This window comes from Electrona antarctica (genome assembly GCF_951216825.1).
Source record: "Electrona antarctica genome assembly, chromosome: 6".
In the NCBI taxonomy this organism is placed as follows: domain Eukaryota; kingdom Metazoa; phylum Chordata; class Actinopteri; order Myctophiformes; family Myctophidae; genus Electrona; species Electrona antarctica.
The window spans coordinates 48,382,210-48,400,201 of record NC_136811.1 but is presented as its reverse complement, the minus strand read 5'-3'; the positions used below and the strand labels follow the sequence as shown (position 1 = coordinate 48,400,201).

Below are 17,992 nucleotides of genomic sequence, written 5' to 3'. Positions count from 1 at the left end.
CCCAATACGATTCTTGACATTTGTGGTCAAGCTAAACAAATCTATTAAAAAAAAGAAGAAAAAAAAAAAGAAGAAGCTACCAACATTATCTGCATAACTAGCATTTATCAGGTACTCCTTGACTACCCATGAACTACATCTCCCAGAGATCTTTGCCAGGGCTGTCTTGGTCATATGACCAGGATCTAGGAGCAGGTGGCTCAGGGTCACGTGATGTTGTTAGCCGTGGGCAGACTGGGAGCAGCTACAGCCTAGCACAATCACTGCACAGCACTCCACTCTCCACTGAAAGGTAATACTGAGCAACACGCCGCGTCTTTGTCAACCGTGTTTTCATTGTTGGTTGCGATAATGACGATGATGATCGCTGCAGCAGCAGCCACACATACTGAGGATGAGAGGAGAGGAGAGCAGAGGAGGGGAGGGGAGAAACAAGAGGGGCAGAACACAGGGAGGAGGGATGAGGGGGGATGGGAGGCCGGCAGGGATGCTCTGCAGCTCTTCCGTTCCTCTCTCTCTAGATAACCACCCAGGAAGCAATGTGCTGTGTATTTGAACACTGTGTGTGTGTGTGTGTGTGTGTGTGTGTGTGTGTGTGTGTGTGTGTGTGTGTGACTGTGTGTGTGTGACTGTGTGTGACTGTGTGTGTGACTATGTGTGTGTGTGTGTGTGTGTGTGTGTGTGTGTGTGTGTGTGTGTGTGTGTGTGTGTGTGTGTGTGTGTGTGTGTGTACTGTGCACAGTGTGGTGGCACAATGTAAGCTGCAAAGAGGAGGAAGTGATTATGTAGTTACTGTACGTAGTTACTGTACAGGGAAATGTGTTATTGGATTATAGCATTGGTTGCTAAACGTTCGCTGTCGGCATATACTGTTATATATGCTGTTCATTGTCTCTGTCCCGTTGCTCATGGTTTTGATTGAATGGTTTTGTTTTGCAACATTCCATCCCTCCTCCTCTCATAGTTACAGACCTGTACGGGTCCATTTTAACACCCCTTCAAGGAACCCTGAGGGACCCTCCCTGGACCCCACTTTGGGAATAACTTGCCATACACATCCATTGAAAACTCAATGCATTTCAGTGGAGGAATTAATCTCGCCAGAATTCTACTTTGTAGGTGTGTACTCACCCATGTGATGCCACTGACTTCGGGTCAGCTCTTGTCATCTCGTATCCATTTGAAAGTTCTGGCAAAATGTAGTAAAAATATCTCTATACTTTCCACAAGATTTACACTGATGACATTCTCTGTACGACAGGATGACATTTACAGCAGCACTGAACATGTGAACTTCCTTCAATGAACACACATACTGTACATATAAACAGGGCACACAAATTGACAGGTGTGATTAATTACCCTGCACCAACCACAACGCACCTGTCAATTTGTTTGTCCCGTACATACGTATGTGCTGCTGTGAATGTCATCCCTTCACGTACAATGTTGTGAATCTCGTGGAAAAGTTTCTTCCAGAACCGTTTGATTGTGAGTTCACAGAACTTCACACAGATCAGTCGGAATGGTTCCCTCCATGAAAATGCATTGGCTGTTCTGTGGTATAATACATGCAATGTATGGAATATCAGCCGTTTAGGGCTATAATGTGTTATAACATGTTATATTACTGGATGTGACACCATTCTTTTCTATGATGATTAGATTCTTGTTTTTGTTTTTGTTGTAATAATACGTTGGTGGTGGTGATTATGATGATGCGGAGGATGATGATGAGGACGAGAACAAGTTTATAAGGTTGATAATACTGATTGTATTATTATTATTAGTATTATTATTATTATTATTATTATTATTATTATTAGTAGTAGTAGTAGTAGTAGTCGTGGTATAGTGGTGGTGGTGGTGGTGGTAGTATTAGTGTTGCATTTACTTTCTTAAACTGTACCTTTGGTAGAAATGCATCTTCCAACATGGCATCATGTCTTCCACAATTCATGTAAGATGGTTTGAAGTAGTGGGTGCTGGTCCCACTTGATGACTCATCTCTCATTCCATCACCATGGACTGGCTGTCACCCGTTGCCATGTCAGCCAGCGAGGGCAGATCCTTGTCTGTATTCTGCTGATGATCATAGAGAATAGAATGGAAGATTAAAATAGGTAATGATGACGCAAAGGATGTGTGTTTCACATATATTCCACATTTTTCACATTATTTCAAGATTTTTTAAAAATAGAGTTTTAAATATTAAAACAGGACCTCCTGGAACCCCTCAAGGACCCCTGGGGTTCTCACACTTTGAGAATGCACAAACGCATTCCACGAGACTATCGTACTCGTAGAGATTGAACTTTGTGATTGCAAACATAATGGTGACTACGCCTGACTACGCCTACTTGATCACCAATTTAACCCATTTTGGGCGGGAACCCCTTTTGGTGTTAGCATTATGTTATGCTTTAGCTATTGAAAAATAGCAGATCTACAAGCTCATAGCGCGCCACCGAGTGGCGCGCTACGAGCTTGTAGGTCTGCTATTTTTTTTAAATCGAAGAACGACTGACATAGAAACATAGCTTTTTCAGAAAACTGTCAGGATGTAGAAGACATTTTTAGAATCTGATCTCAGGTCAAAATGGGTTAAGCACAGTCTCACTGGAGCTTAGATGAAGATCCTGCGGGTATCATCAGTTACAGTGAGTGTGTCAGTGTCAGTGAACTGCAGATAACAAAACCAAATGGATCTGGCAGTGGCAGCAGCAAGCAGGTACAGTCAGTAGTAGAGAAGTGTCTCTGTCCATGGTGCTGATCTGCTTGTAGGTTTACTGTGTGATGCTGAATGTATTGCCGACAGCTCCATGCGGGGAGGGAGGGGATATGTGGGACACACTGCAGGCAGCCAGAACTCTCAAGATCATCAAGCAACCTGTGAATTACAGTCTCCTTCACATTGTCGAATAACACGTCCCTCTGGCACAGAGTCAGAACAGCCATCTGCTGTAGTATGAGTGAAAACTGAAAAGTAAACTAAAGTATCTTCCCTTGGCAGACACTCAAATGTTTTGCACTGCATTGGATGGCATGCTCATGTTTTGTATTGACTTGTTTTGCCCTCATAACTAATAGCTGTGATGCGAGTGCTTTCTCATTATCATTCAACAACCCCTCCACCATAAAGGAGACCTTCCCTTCTCGTTGCTAGCCCAGGTTGTTGTGTGGTCCATTACTCTCTTACTTGATTAGATTACCAATGAGGGGTGAAAAAAAGAAAAACACGCAAGAAACATAACAAATTATCACAATAGTAATTCTAATTGTAATTAAACGCCATGCTTTTCAAGAAAAAACAATAACATTAGCACACAATTAAAAAATATTTTCTACGGTTGATCAGAAAGTCATGTTGAGGATGAGCAGGGGTGAGATTGGTTTGTAATTGCCTGATAGCATAAGTAAATGGCTTGATACCCGGGCAGTAATTGAGGGGGGGAGAGAGAGAGAGGGGGAGAGAGAGAGAGAGAGAGAGAGAGAGGGGCTTGTGAATGTGTGTATGAGAGGGAGAGAAGGGGGGCATGGATTGGATTTAATTTGTGGATTGAGGAAGACCAGACCCCCTTGCCATCAGAGATAACAAGGCCAGGCTCTGTGATGTGTGAATAATGGCTGGACAGAGGTTTAGACATCATTAGAATAATCAGCCCTGATGCAGATGGAGATGCACTGGATACATGGGAGGCCTACTAATGGTTGATGGGACAATTAACCCACCGCTGGTGTAATTTCCTTTCTTTCTTTTCCCCGAGGACACAGAATTGTTCTGTGTCAAAGTCGATGCAACCTCTCGAGGTGTCTGGGGTGTACTGAGCTTGAGGAACAGAATGAAGTCTGAAGTCTTTGACTTAACTTATTTTACTCATCCAAGAAGGCAGTTAAGACAGTAAAATGTAATTCTGATTTGCGCTCAAACTTTCATATATTCTTCTGGTGTTGTGCAGTACCATTGAAATGCATTGTATTGTATTATATGTTCTTCTTGTCTATACTGTGGCTGTTTCACCTGGACCGCTGCAGAGAAAGAAATAATATATATGAAAAAAGATAAAAATAGAATTCTGTTGTCCCGAACCAGGTTTAACCGGAAGATGAGAAAGTATTTTCTGCCTTATCCGTATGTGGAAAAGTAAATACTGGATTCAGCATTATCTAGCAGTGTAAACAGTTTAGCCACATCTCATCGCTGTTTGGTGAGCACCGAGCGCATCGGAGAGCTTTATCGCATTCCACTCCTCATCTCGCCGTCCGCCGGATTGGAGGCCCCCATTGATCATATCAGATTGGTTAAGTAATTGATTGTTACTGGTTATTAACCTCCCAGAACTTTGGACCCACGTGCCGGCAAGCGAGGACAGCCTGTAATCAGTCACGAGTGGCAGTCGCTAATGAAATTAGTTCCTGGTTCTGCCTCGCAACTTTGTTTGTTCCACAAAGTATTGGCAAGGGCACAGAGATGCCCAGTTTGCTCTCTCTGGAGAGCGCAGAGGATGAGATATATTTTTGTTGTGGCTTTCGCCTTTATTTTCTTTTTCATAGAGGGATAGGTATACAGTAGGCTGACAGGAAATGGGGAGATAGAGATGGGGGGGGTGACACGCAGTAAAGGCCGTCGGGATCGGGAGTCGAACCCGCGGCACACTGCCAGACTGGATTACCAGCCATGGTGCCCAGACGGCTACGCCAGCCGCCCGGGCCAGCGCAGAGGATGAGACGACAGAATGTAGATAATCAGGCGGTGTGCTTGTATCGTCTGTTCGGGATTAGTCATTTTTGTCTGGGCGAAATAGTATATGGCGTACTGAGTACTGACATGACATAAACGTGGGAAAAAAGTGTCCCCATTGCAGTGGCGGTCGCTACTGATATCGGTGGACCGACGGCTACGTGTTTGCCACCATCTGTTAGGGCCCTGAAGTGACATCGAAATGTCAGATACTCAGAGCCTGATGCCGCGTGAGCCATCGCCAGCCAGCTGGAAGAATGGCACTCTCAACACTTCCTCTTGCTTCCTTCCGTCCGACACCCTGACTGTGTCTCTCATTCATGTCTCTCTCTCGTCCTTCCTGTCCTGCAGTGCCATCATGGCGATTCCTAATCAGTCACTTTCTTTTGTCTGTAAAGTGCTCCACGAGGTTGGCCTAAAGCCTGATTTCTAATTTGTCGCACGACGGCATAGCATGGCGAACAATAACATGGCAGATGTACAAGATCGCAACGCGTTGAATGTGTGTGTGTGTGTGTGTGTGTGTGTGTGTGTGTGTGTGTGTGTGTGTGTATTGTGCTTTGCTGCAAGTCTGTGATTATCCTGTCATATCCAATAAGTGCAATCCATTTATATTAGAACAGGCTTTTGTCAACACTTTTCTGAGAGGAGATTCTATCATCCGTTCCTGATGTTTACTTTGTGATGACAATCTGAATATAATGTGGGGGAAAGGAAGTTGTTGATGAGAGAAAAAAAGTACAGTTGTGGATTCTTTGGAAAATGTTATAGTATTGTCTGTGATAATCACGAGTCCCCAGAGTCTGAAAGTTAATTTAACTAAAATAGTTAAGGTTTGTATCCTTTTACCATTGTTTCTCAACATTTAAGAACCCCCAGTTTGGATATACATTAGTCCACAGACCCACATTTGATATCCCTGGCATCCCAATCTACACTGTATCTACACAACCCCCGGTGGTCCCCGGACCCGACGTATAGAAACAGAGCCTTATACCAGTGTTTTTCAACCATTTTCATGTCAAGGTCCATTATTTATTCGGCATTTGAACCACAGACCACCATTTGATGAAATAGCCTCTTAGACCCAAAACGTTGAATATTTTGTAAATTAAGTAAGGCCGATGTTTAACAATAATGTAACTCTTGAGAGCGTATAATGAAACCAAATAGACCTGTGAGGGTCCATTTGGTTTCATTATACGCTCTCAAGAGTTAAAGATCCAATAAGGGTCCTTTCGTTATCAACTCTCCATCATTTAGCTGGGGACCACCTGGAACCCCCTCAAGGACCACTGGTGGTCCCCAGACCACTGGTTGAAAACCACTGCCTTATATATATATCAGAGTTGAATTAGCACTCAAGGACGTGTTTTTATGTGTGTTATTATAAGCAGACGTATATGGCCATATGGTATGTGGTATATGGTATATCGCGTGTGCGGCTGTGTGCGTGCGTGCGCGCACGCATGTGTCATGTGTGCGTGAGCCCACGAGTGAGTTTGCACATTCACCATCCACCGCACGCAGCGGGGGATCGTGTAGCCATGGTGACGGCTGTGAGGGATTGTGGGAAAGCGATCTCCAGGAAGCGATAGCCGCAGGGTGAAGCATATGTGGCAGGAGGAGCACACCAGAAGGCTGTGGCAGCGAGGATGTCCAGTTGGCCATCTGTTCCCCATACAGCCGGGGCCAGGAAGCTCCATACACATAACAACCCCAAACAACGCAGGCAGCCGCAGGAAAGGAGGACAGCGTTTTCCAAATGCCAAAGCCCAGGACACCACTGTGGTGCCCCATCATCGCCCCCCCTACCCTACCCAGTGGTTGGAAGAAGTATGTAGGCTACTCCGGATTACACAGGATGTACTGTATTTTACTTAAGTAAAAGTAACAATACCGCTGATTTGATTTTTTTAATGTTACGTGAGTAAAGGTATTGGCATTGGCATCAAAATATGTTTAAAGTACCAGAAGTAAAAATGTGTGTGAATATGAAAATAGCAGATCTACTAGCCCACAATGCATCACATCGTTTGTCCTAGTAGATTAATATAAAATGTGGCTTACCGTAATTGGGGAGTGTACTTAACTTATCCCATTTAGACCGGGAACCCCTATACGTAACTTTTCTTTAAATTTTCTGAAAAGAAGGCCTCAAAGTCTCTGAAATGTGGTAAAGCATGTATAAAGTATTGAAAAATGAACATTCTCAAATAACGTAAAAAATACCTCGAAACCGTATTTGAGTACCCAGCAGTTGAGTAAATATAAGTTTCCACCACTGCGTCCTACCATCAGTACACATCCCAGAAATATTTCAGTGGCTGTCACCAGGACTACCGGGAGAACGTCCTCCCTTTCGGAGCCATGCCCTCATGCGGTTCGTTTGTTCCTCGTACAGAATGTGGGTGTTGGAGTGGAAGAGGCACCAGCAGGCCCTCAGTCACCGGCCAAAGACCATTACTCGGCCCCACTCGCCGCCAAGTCCACAGGCTGCATCCACGCTATATGCTCCAGTCTGGGACACCATTACCAGAGCATGTTACTGGAGGCTCCTCCAGAAGGCTTTACGCCTGATTTATATTTGGTTGTGCGCCGCATCTCACTCTGGAAATGGCTGATCTACAAGCTTGCGGCGCGTCATGCCATGGCACTTTGTGGACTTGTAGATCGGCTATTTTCGATGCACGACGCGGCCAAGTCAGCAAATCACCCTAGGCAATCCGTGAAGATATAAATTAGTTTTTATAACTGAAGTGGATGTCAGAGTCCATATTCCAACTATAACAAAGAAGACAATGGCCCATTATGATGGAAAAAACATGGTTCAGCTGTAGTTGATTCTCTGGAATATAGTGCTCATAAATGGTAAATGGTAAATGGTGCATTTATATAGCGCCTTTATCCAAGGCGCTTTACATAGATTGTGCATCAATTCACCCATTCACACACACATTCATACACCGATGGCGGAAGAAACCATGCAAGGCACTAGCCAGCACATCGGGAGCAATTTGGGGTTCAGTGTCTTGCTCAAGGACACTTCGACACTAACTCTGGGGGAGCCCGGGTTCGAACAGGCAACCTTGCGGTTACCATCCAGCCACTCTACCCCTGAGCCACCGCCGCTCATGTTCACAGTACATGCTTTTAGTGGCCAGTACACACAATCACATACACATACGCATGCACGGACGCACGCACGGACGGACACACGCACGCACGCACGCACGCACGCACGCACGCACGCACACGCAGCTGATTTGCTGCATTTGTGATTTGTGTTGTCACTTCGCTATTATATTCAGTCTGGAAAGGGTCCTTTTTGACTAGGACCCTTTCCAGACTAGCAAAGTGACACCTCAGTAATGGAGGCTTGAAATATCTGCTCACAGGCAAACCTGACGTGAGCGGGCATGGCGATGCCTTTGCCTGGCTATAATGACCACTGCCATAATCACCATGCAGAATGTCTGCGCATGACACTTCTTTATAGACGCTTCAGTTACCACAAGCTCTCTGAAGATGCTAATAACTTCACTCTTCTAACCGTGTGGATTTTAGTGCTTGTGTTTGAGAATTTGCCTTTCTTTCTTTTGCAGTGACGCTCATTTGCATAGAAAGGGGCTATTTGTCGCCAAATGTATGCATATTACCTCATTTAAATACTTGCAAATAGCACAGAGAGATGCTATTTCCTTTGCAGCACAGTTAGGGTTTCATTTCACCCTTTGCGGGGTGCTTTGAGAATTACACAGTTTATTTTTGTCTTATTTGTGCGGTTTTATCTGCCACAAAAGCCGAGAAATCCTATTTAGGTATCAGAGTCTCAGTGCAGTGAATACACCATGTTGACTTTAGCTCTGGATTTACCAAAACATGTGTGTCAAGGACCCCTACAAGCCATAGCCCTCCTGTTGCCAACTATTGCAAAATGGATTAACAACATTCTCTTTGCTATTTTTATTATTATTATTTATTTATGTTTATTTCATTGTTTTTACATTTTTGACAAATTTGGAAATTAACGACAAAGCAAGCCTATGGATGCCAGGTTAAAAGTGGTTAACCTACAATAATGTTATGAATTTAATTAGAATATAGAATATAGAATATATATATATATATATATATATATATATATATATATATAAATTTGTTAATGTTTTCCCCTCCCCTGTCTAATGTTTCCCCTTGGGGTCCACAGCCCCAGCACTGTGTGAACCTGTGGATTCTTCCACAGCCCCTGGACCGTAAATTACTCAGATGAGACCAGGGTGCGTTTCACTTTGACCATGAAGTCATCCTCGCGGACATTATTGCAACTTCAATCACGGGTCTTGAAGTAGCCTGCACGCTTTTTTACTTTCACAGTCCTTCAAGAGCCGCCATCCTAAAAATATAATTGGCTCATTTGGCTGACAATAACGTTTGTTTAAAAAGAGACCGTGACATGAGATATTACAGTAGGTGTGTGGATGCTCGTTCCACAAACCCTGACGTGAACGTATAACGAACAAAGCTGCCTTGTTTTTCTTTCCTTGAAAGGTCACGTGAAAAGGAGGTCACATAAAGTCTACCTCGTGTCCCGCGTTCCATTTGAGACACGACTCTGCCATATGGAGAGAGAGAGAGAGAGAGAGAGAGAGAGAGAGAGAGAGAGAGAGAGAGAGAGAGAGAGAGAGAGAGAGAGAGAGAGAGAGAGAGAGAGAGAGAGAGAGAGAGAGAGAGAGAGAGAGAGAGAGAGAGAGAGAGAGAGAGAGAGTACATAAGAGACATGCAGATGGAGGAAAGGGGTGGAGATAGATATAGGGAATCAGTGAAAGAGTGATAGAGACAAGAAGAGAAGAAGGAGCGAGAGAGTATACGGCTATAAAGCACACATTAGTGAGAAGAGTTTGTGGAATAACGAGCAGCTTCCCCCTAGGACTATTATCACCTGCTCCGTGCCGTGTCATTCGTATGCATGCTAGACAGCCGTGCATGCGCCACAGAAAACCCTGCTTGTCTTCTCCCCATCCTTTATCCCCGTCATTGGCAATCCAATCAAATGAGTGCATTAAAACGCCACCTTTTCAGGTCCTTTCAAACAAATGAGAGCACATGAGAGTCCTGCCCCGGCGAGTGAAGGTCACTCGGTAAGCATCCACGTCTCGCTGCGGATCATGTGGACTCAACGCGTCTCCAAAGTGCTATTGACAATCGCCGAGCCCAATCTGTCTCCTCAGCCCAGACACCTGCCTTGCTAATAAAGACACAGCTGTTTCCTTTCAGACTACAACAAAAGCACATAAATCATTTCGGGTGAATCGGCCCCGCAAAGTCATACCTTTAATAGAGGAGCGCGGTGCCTAACTTTTTATCAATGGACATTTGGACATTAACCCGTTCTGACCTGAGATCAGATTCTAAAAATGTCTTCTACATCCTGACAGTTTTCTGAAAAAGCTATGTTTCTATGTCAGTGGTTCTTCGTTTTTTCAAAAATAGCAGACCTACAAAAAGCTATGTTTCTATGTCAGTCGTTCTTCGATTTTTCAAAAATAGCAGACCTACAAGCTCGTAGCGCGCCACTCAGTGGCGCGCTATGAGCTTGTAGATCTGCTATTTTTCAATAGCTAAAGCATAACTTAATGCTAACACCAAAAGGGGTTCCCGCCCAAAATGGGTTAATGGCCATGTCATCTTTCAAAGCACCGGCTGTATCTCATCTGGCCTGTCACACCGTGTCCTAAATCTTTGCCTGTTCTGTCGACCCGTTGTCAATTTGAGAGCCCATCAGATTGGAGAAGCGAAGGGGGGGAAAAAAAACGAATATCTCCAGTTTATTTTTCACTCACTCCCAAGAAAGGTGAGACTTCCTGTCACCTAAAATGTATTCTTTGTTTCTTTAGAGCAGTGGTTCTCAAAACGTTGTGGGCTCAGAGCGCCCCTATACATTTTATTTTGTCATCCATAAATTGCATTGTTACCTTTCACTCTAGCACCTTATATTCATGGCATCTTTTACTACTTGACATTTAGCTTAACAATATGATAGGCCCTACTATAATTATAATGATTATTACTATAGGTGTTATTATTGATGTGATGATGCTGGCCCGCACGCACGCACGCACGCGCACACACGCACACACGCACACACACACATTTTAAAACTGTTCTGTCCTCCCCCCCAAATCCGGGAGGCATAATCTTCCGTTCTCACCTCATGCTGATTCATCTAAAGTCTCTCTAGAAGCATTTATATTCCAAACAACATGCTTCCTGAACTCATCAATGAAGACAGAATATTGCCCTTTTGGTCAAAACCATGGAGAGCGCCCTAGATTTATAGTATAGCCGTAATCAAGGAAGTGAACGGCAGTGTGCATGCAAGGAGTATGCTGCATACAAAATATGCTGTATAACAGTGGTTCCCAAACCTTTTCGTGTCAAGGACCCCCAAATCAACATTTATTAGGCCACGGACCCCCCATTTGAAAACATATGCCAGTGACCCCGATAAGGGAGGATTTTTACGGCTCTAGCAGTGATTCCGAAATTTCATGGACCCCCCCAGTTTCACACGCATTAGTCTACGGATCCCCGATTTAATGGCATTTCTATCTCTGGTACCCCAATTTATATTGTAAAACCACTGTTAATTTAACTCTGAGAGTGTACAAATGGAACCAAATGGACCCGTTAGGGTCCATTTGGTTCCATTTGTAAACTCTCCGAGTTACAGACCTGTAAGGGTCCATTTGGTTCCTATTCCTAACTATCTCTAATTGAGCTAGGTACCCCCTGGAACTCCCTCAAGTACCCCTAGGGGTCCCCGGACCCCACTTTGGGAACCCATGCTGTATAAAACATACATAAGGACACATACACGTCCAAGGCACCCTGTGGTTTTGGTTTTGCTAAATCCTGATCCTGAGTTTTCTGAAAAACTTCCAACTTCATAGCAACAACCATACACTGAGGTTCTCCCGACCTGAAAGGTATAATAACAGGTGTTCCAGGCCTTAATTTAGGCTAGACAGTTTTTGACGTACCATTCAGACAGCAATCAGCAGAGCATTCAGCACTTCTGTTGAAATTCGGACAGAGAAGGACCAAAAGACTGACTGAGTGTCTTACAGACAGACAGACAGAAAGACAGACAGACAGACCGGACACCACACTGATCGATCATGACTGACAAGATCTCATTTGAGGTGCTTGCGCGTCGTTGACTGATAATGAATTCTTTTAGACGCTTGTCTGCACATATGAAAAGGCCAGGAAATGCACTTCACCTCCCCGTAACATTACAGCGAGAGTTGCAAATGATTAAAGGAAGCTGCAATGTTTATTTTCTCCTAAACCTGCATCCTCTGTCGGTCTATAGCGATGTCTGCGAGCTTTGCCGGGGGCCACTCAAAGGCCTCCGTGTCAGTCGTAGAGCGCAGATTGACGCCTCGGTCGAGGCACTATAGCACAGCCGTCTCATTCTGGCCCACCTCTCCCGCTGAAGGGTTCCCCTTCAGCCAATTAACTTGCAGACAGTACAGCCGTCTCCATGGCTCCCATACCCAATTAAAGCGGTTGTTCCAATTAGGCAACATGGAGAGCTGGCGTGTGACAGGGAAGTTACTCGTGATGAGCCCTGCCTTTTCCCCCGTTAAGTGATCAGCTCACTTCACTCCTGGCCCTTAGCTGTCTGACTGCTCACCGTATTTTGGTTTTCTAATTCCTCCTTTATAGACCTGCCCTATAGAGCGTCGCAGTCCCACCACCTACCAGGGCCCAGGAAATGATTCCCCGTTCATTTTCCTCATAGACATTTCAAAAAGTATTTATTTAAAGACCTTTTAAGCCTCGTGTACAAAGCTCAACTCGAGTTGTGAGAAATCATGACAACAAACAAATTTTTTCGGGCCGAACAAATAATTAGAAAGAAGAAGAAAACGGCAGGTTACAACACTTTTTTTCTTGTTTTTCTTCTTTGTAAGTATTTGTTTGGTCCAAAATATTGTGTTTATTGTCATGATTTGTCACAACTCGAGTTGGCTTTGTACGACGCTTAAAAGGTCTTTTAAATAAATAATTTTTGAAATGTCTATGGGAAAAATGCATTGGGAATTATTTCCTGGACCTGGCGTCGTCATGAAAGGGGGCGGGACTGCGACGCTCTATACATCCATGAGTTGACACCAAGGGGCCAGTGAGGCGCTCCAACGTTGAAGCTCTGGGCCCTAGTGGTAAGAGGAAGGACTGCAGGCGGACCCGTGCACGGACACGTAGGACCATCACTCCCTACGTCACCCATACGTCACCCCGGACCTCAAATTTGAGGTCCGGAGGAGGTACTTCCGGCAGTCTTCCGGGTGCTTAAAAACGCCACTGAGCAACTTCATCGAAATGAATAGCTTGGGGTCGGGGCTAGTGCTCCAGTTCGGTCTCTATCCTTTATATACTCTATGGTTGACACGTTCTGTCGGCTGCCACAAGCAGTGGTGGACAGTGGTGAAGTGAATTTCTAGGTGTAGGGAACCCCCACCACACACATTTCAAAAGTACATTAAACTTGAGCTATATATTTTATATATAATTGTCTTTTGAGGGGCGTGCCCAGCGTTGTGTTTATGTGTACCCCATAGCAATGATTTGATTGGCTGAGCAATGTGTGTATCCCCATAGCGTTGATTTGTGTGGCTGAGCACGGAACGTGACGTATGATGATGTATGATGATAAGAGCGCCCCTCACTTTACACAAGTGTGATTTTGGTACCTTTTCCACTACTGTGTAGTAGTAGGCAGTGGATGGCTCAAAAGCCATGTGACAAAATAATCCGGTGTCTGGTCTGGTTTAAACGATGCTATAGTTCAATATCGAGTGACCACTTATTTCTCTGTTGAAGGCAGGTAAGCCGTCAGCAACATGTGTCTGCATTGTGATACCACAATCCATACACGTGTAACTGTAACCCCAAGTCTCTCAGAGCATACCAGACATCCACCTACATGAAAGCAGTGGCGCGCGCTATGTATTCCAACCCTGTCCTTGTGACTTATAGGTCAGATTGCTGTTACTATTTACCTCCCCAGGGACAAAGCTGCGACAGAGAACAAACAGAGATAACGCTTCTCTTTTGTGCTCCGTTCAAAGAGAGCCTCCTACACAGACGCACGCACGCATACACACACATTATTCCCTCCAACCTAGTACACTCCTTGCTGGAAACAGAGGAGACCTATCCGTAGATGGGCGAGATCAGAATCAGTCAGTGATATGGAGCGTACCATCACGGGCCGATAAGCCCAGAGAAAGAGACAAAATTGATACTGCTGGTTCACTCACACTACCGTGTCATCATTAGCTGGCGTTCTCTTTTTTTTAGCAGCATCATGCTTGTAATCACTGGAAAACATGTTTGTGTAGAGGCTAGAGATACATCTCAGACGCACATTAGCCATTGATCGAAGATTAGCCATTAGCTAGAACAGAGAAAAGGAATGTTGTGGCTGCGCAAATAGGCAGCTGTTTTCATAAGGGAGGGTGTAATGGGATCATGTTTTTCTTTATCACATCATCATGCAGTAAACACTGCCTTGTTTGATTATAAAATGTTAAAATCTCATTATGAATCCCCTAGCCAGAGAACAATAATGGCAATGCCTGCCTCTCAAATAATACGGCACACACTGTAAATTAATTCTTCCAGAGCGCTAGGATTACAGCATATTGTGTCCTCCTGAACCAAAAATTATACAGTAGGGTGAGGCTAATTTACCGCTTGGTTGGTTGTTATGTAAAGGCCAAGTTTGATTTCATTCACCCCTTTTTTTTTGGCTTATTTTGTTTTTGTTTTGTTTGGTGCACACATTCTGGTTTAAGATTTTGAGGGTTGCTGCTGAGTGCTGGAGCTCATGAAGCTAATTAGTACCTCGCTTCAGCGTAACATTTTACTTGGTCGACAGTAAAGTGACTCTACCTCCCAAATGCAAGTCTTGGAGAAACAAAACAGTTTTGCTACAATTTCTCCAGGACGATGTAGAAGTTCACCATAATCAGCACACAATTAACCTTCCCACCCATGAAAACATCTTAGTAAATCATAGTAAGTAATCATAGTTAAAGATGGAGTGCCGTGATTATACGTGTTTATGAGTTGACTTTATTAGACCCCTTGGTGTGGTTGTTATGTGCAATGATCTGTCTTCCCTTTGTATTTAGGGTTTCTTCCTGGAGGCTGAAAGCTTGACAGCCAAACGTAACAATGAAAAAAACAGTGATATAGTGACATCACAATATCACCCCTCCCCTAAGCCCCCCCCCCCTTTGCGGCTTCAGTTCAAGTGGATCACCACCCATCTCCACCCACCAGGCAAACCAGGCATACTTAACAGTTTAATGAACTGGTGGGCGTGTCTACAATAAAACAACATTTTAACAAATACTGTACACTTTAAAAATATATATCTTCCTCATTATATAATAATAATACCTGATGATCATGTTTTAGGGTGGAAAAAAATCCACCCTAAAAAATGTTAATTTATCCACATTTTGTTACTCAGAGAGAGTGTAAACCAAATACACACTAATATGAACAATAAGTCATCAAACGTTTAGCACTAGCAAATTTGACACTGATCATCTCTTACATCGTCACGTCAGACTTGTGCCATGCCATCTGGACGAAGATACAGAACTTATGGCACAAACTTTGTTTTAGTAGGAGTTTTGTCTCTTCAGCCATTGCTGCACTAAACACACTGCCTTGCTGATATGGTTCTGTGTATACTGGGGACTTCATCTATTGTCTTGGTGTTATGTTGTTTTGTGCAGTGGAATTTTCTGTCCATGCGCAGCAGAGGAGCGCCTGGCAGGGCGTTAGAGAACACTCGCTAGCGCTCTGAACCAGGTTAACCCTAAAGGTGGCCTTACACTAGCCGATTTTTTCAAATCTGATAGCACCACACACTACAGGATAATCGGAGCGGGGCAGAGCAAATATCAAACATTCTTGATGTTGATCGGGCCGATCCCGATCGCGCTTTGAGCGGTCGGGCACCCCCTGAGCGTCAAAAATGCCCGATTATCGGCTAGTGTAAGGCCACCTTAAGGGCCGATTCATATACTGCTATTTTAGAGCCGAAACGAAGTCGGTTCTGGAAAGGTCCTAGGGTCGAATTTAGATCTATAAAAGTAAATTCATACTCCCTCACGGCTAGCGCCGAAGTTGCTTGTAAATATTGGAGGTCCTCGACATGAATATATTTTGTGGCCTTGAGCCTGTTGAGCTTTGCACCGCGGATACATATGTGGCACAGTGCGTGTGTCATCCTCCTCCAGCCAGCAGTTATGTGTGTGTGTGTGTGTGCGTGTGTGTGTGTGCGCGGGGAAGTCTTGGAAGATTTAGAATTATTCTGGGGGTCCCTGGCACAATACATTTTCAGATGGAGTGCCGCAGTCAAATACATATCAATTTGTGGGTCCTTTGGCACGAGAAGGCAAGTCAGCATGGTGGTCAAGGCTATAGGTCAAGTGCCACGGGCTGAACATATACTGTAGTGGATAATTTTAGAGCCAACCCCTGTATACCCTCACCCTGACACGGTGCACTGAGAGCAAAGTGTAGGGCCTGTGGAGGCTCTCCCTGGATGACAGCTACCAGGTGAGTTGAGGCAGAGTTTATATTTGGAACAGAATGGAGTGATTTATCTCAATAATGAGTCTTTTGTTTTTTTTGTGTGACAAGGCAATTTCACCCCCCTATCCCCAAAGGTGTGGGCTGATTTTCTTTTTCCGTAGTTTTTGTTGTTGTTGTTAGATTTCTCCCCTTGTCTCTCTCACGCACGCCCGTCCGCCCGCACGCACGCACGCACGCACGCACGCACGCACGCACGCACGCACGCACGCACGTACACGCACACGCACACATTGCCCTTCCCTGACTGTTCTGATACATTGTGATGCGTAGGATGTTGTTTTTTTTGTTTTCCTTTTTAAATAGTGCTGATGGAATCTTCTGGAGAGAGAGAGAGAGAGAGAGAGAGAGAGCGCTTCTCTGTAAACTCACGTGAACAATCCCCAGGTTTTGTCTGTGTCAGCTGAAGGTGGGAATATGAGAAGAGATGAAAGCACAGCCACTTCTCAGTCACTGTCACCGTGTGCTCAGTCCCTCATCTGGGGAGAGAGGGCATCACACACACACACACACACACATACGCACGCACTCACACTCACACTCACACTCACACTCACGCACACACATGCATACACACAGAGGCTTTCAGCCTGAGTTGCAGTACTTGGTTGCGCATCGTGTCGCACGCCCAAAAATAGCAGATCTACAACAAGCTCACGAGCAGCGTTTTGTACGTCTGCTATTGTTGGTGCGCAACACCGGCATGCAGCTAAACATACGTAAAGGCTTTGAAGAGTTGTTGTTCCCTTTATCAAGTAGTTTACTGTAAAACATCAAAATACAGCAGCCGTATATAACAAAAAAATCCAATCCTTTTGATCCCATCATCCCGTCTCGCAGCGGTCTGGTCTCTAAACGCACATCAACGACGGCTTTGATCAGCTTCTGTAGTGCCATCAAAAATAAATGAAATAAACATTATCTCCCCTTCAATATCAAATTGCAAAGTGCTCTGTAATACCTGCACTATTGATCCATTTAGCGTCCTATGGAGATATCTAAACACTGCCTTGGGGTGGCCTGGCTGTAATGATTTTCCTCCACTGGGTTTTTGGTTTATCTGGCAATGCATGGCGACTATTGACCATGTTGACACCGTGGCCACAGCTCTGCTTCTGACAGGACGGGCCCGCAGGGCTACAGATACGCGTTAGGATCAAAAACGGGGGGCCATTATTATTGCACATTATTACGGGACATGGGAATAATTCTAACAGACATTTCTGGGTGGGTGAAGGAATCGTATCATAACACGTTCGTACAGTGTATCCATCGACCTGATAGATGCACTTAACCCATTTTGACCTGGGAACGATTCTACAAATGTCTTCTAAATAATGACAGTTTTCTGAAAAAGCTATGTTTCTATGTCGGTCGTTCTTCGATTTTTCAAAAATAGCAGACCTACAAGCTCGTAGCGCGCCACTCGGTGGCGCGCTATGAGGTTGTAGATCTGCTATTTTTCAATAGCTAAAGCATAACATAATGCTAACACCAAAAGGGGTTCCCGCCAAGAATGGGTTAATTAGATCGTGTGGTTCTGAGATGCCGCAACTCGACAGGGTC

General features: G+C 44.5%; 1 protein-coding gene across 1 annotated transcript in view; it reads left to right on the top strand.

The window, feature by feature from the left end:
* Positions 1–215: 215 nt before the first annotated feature.
* The window catches only part of tsnare1 (T-SNARE Domain Containing 1), a 169,776-nt gene continuing 151,999 nt past the window's right edge, over positions 216–17,992 (top strand). The window contains exon 1 of the mRNA XM_079504227.1: positions 216–292. The gene's annotated coding sequence lies outside the window, so the exon portion shown is untranslated. The remainder of the gene's footprint in view (positions 293–17,992) is intronic.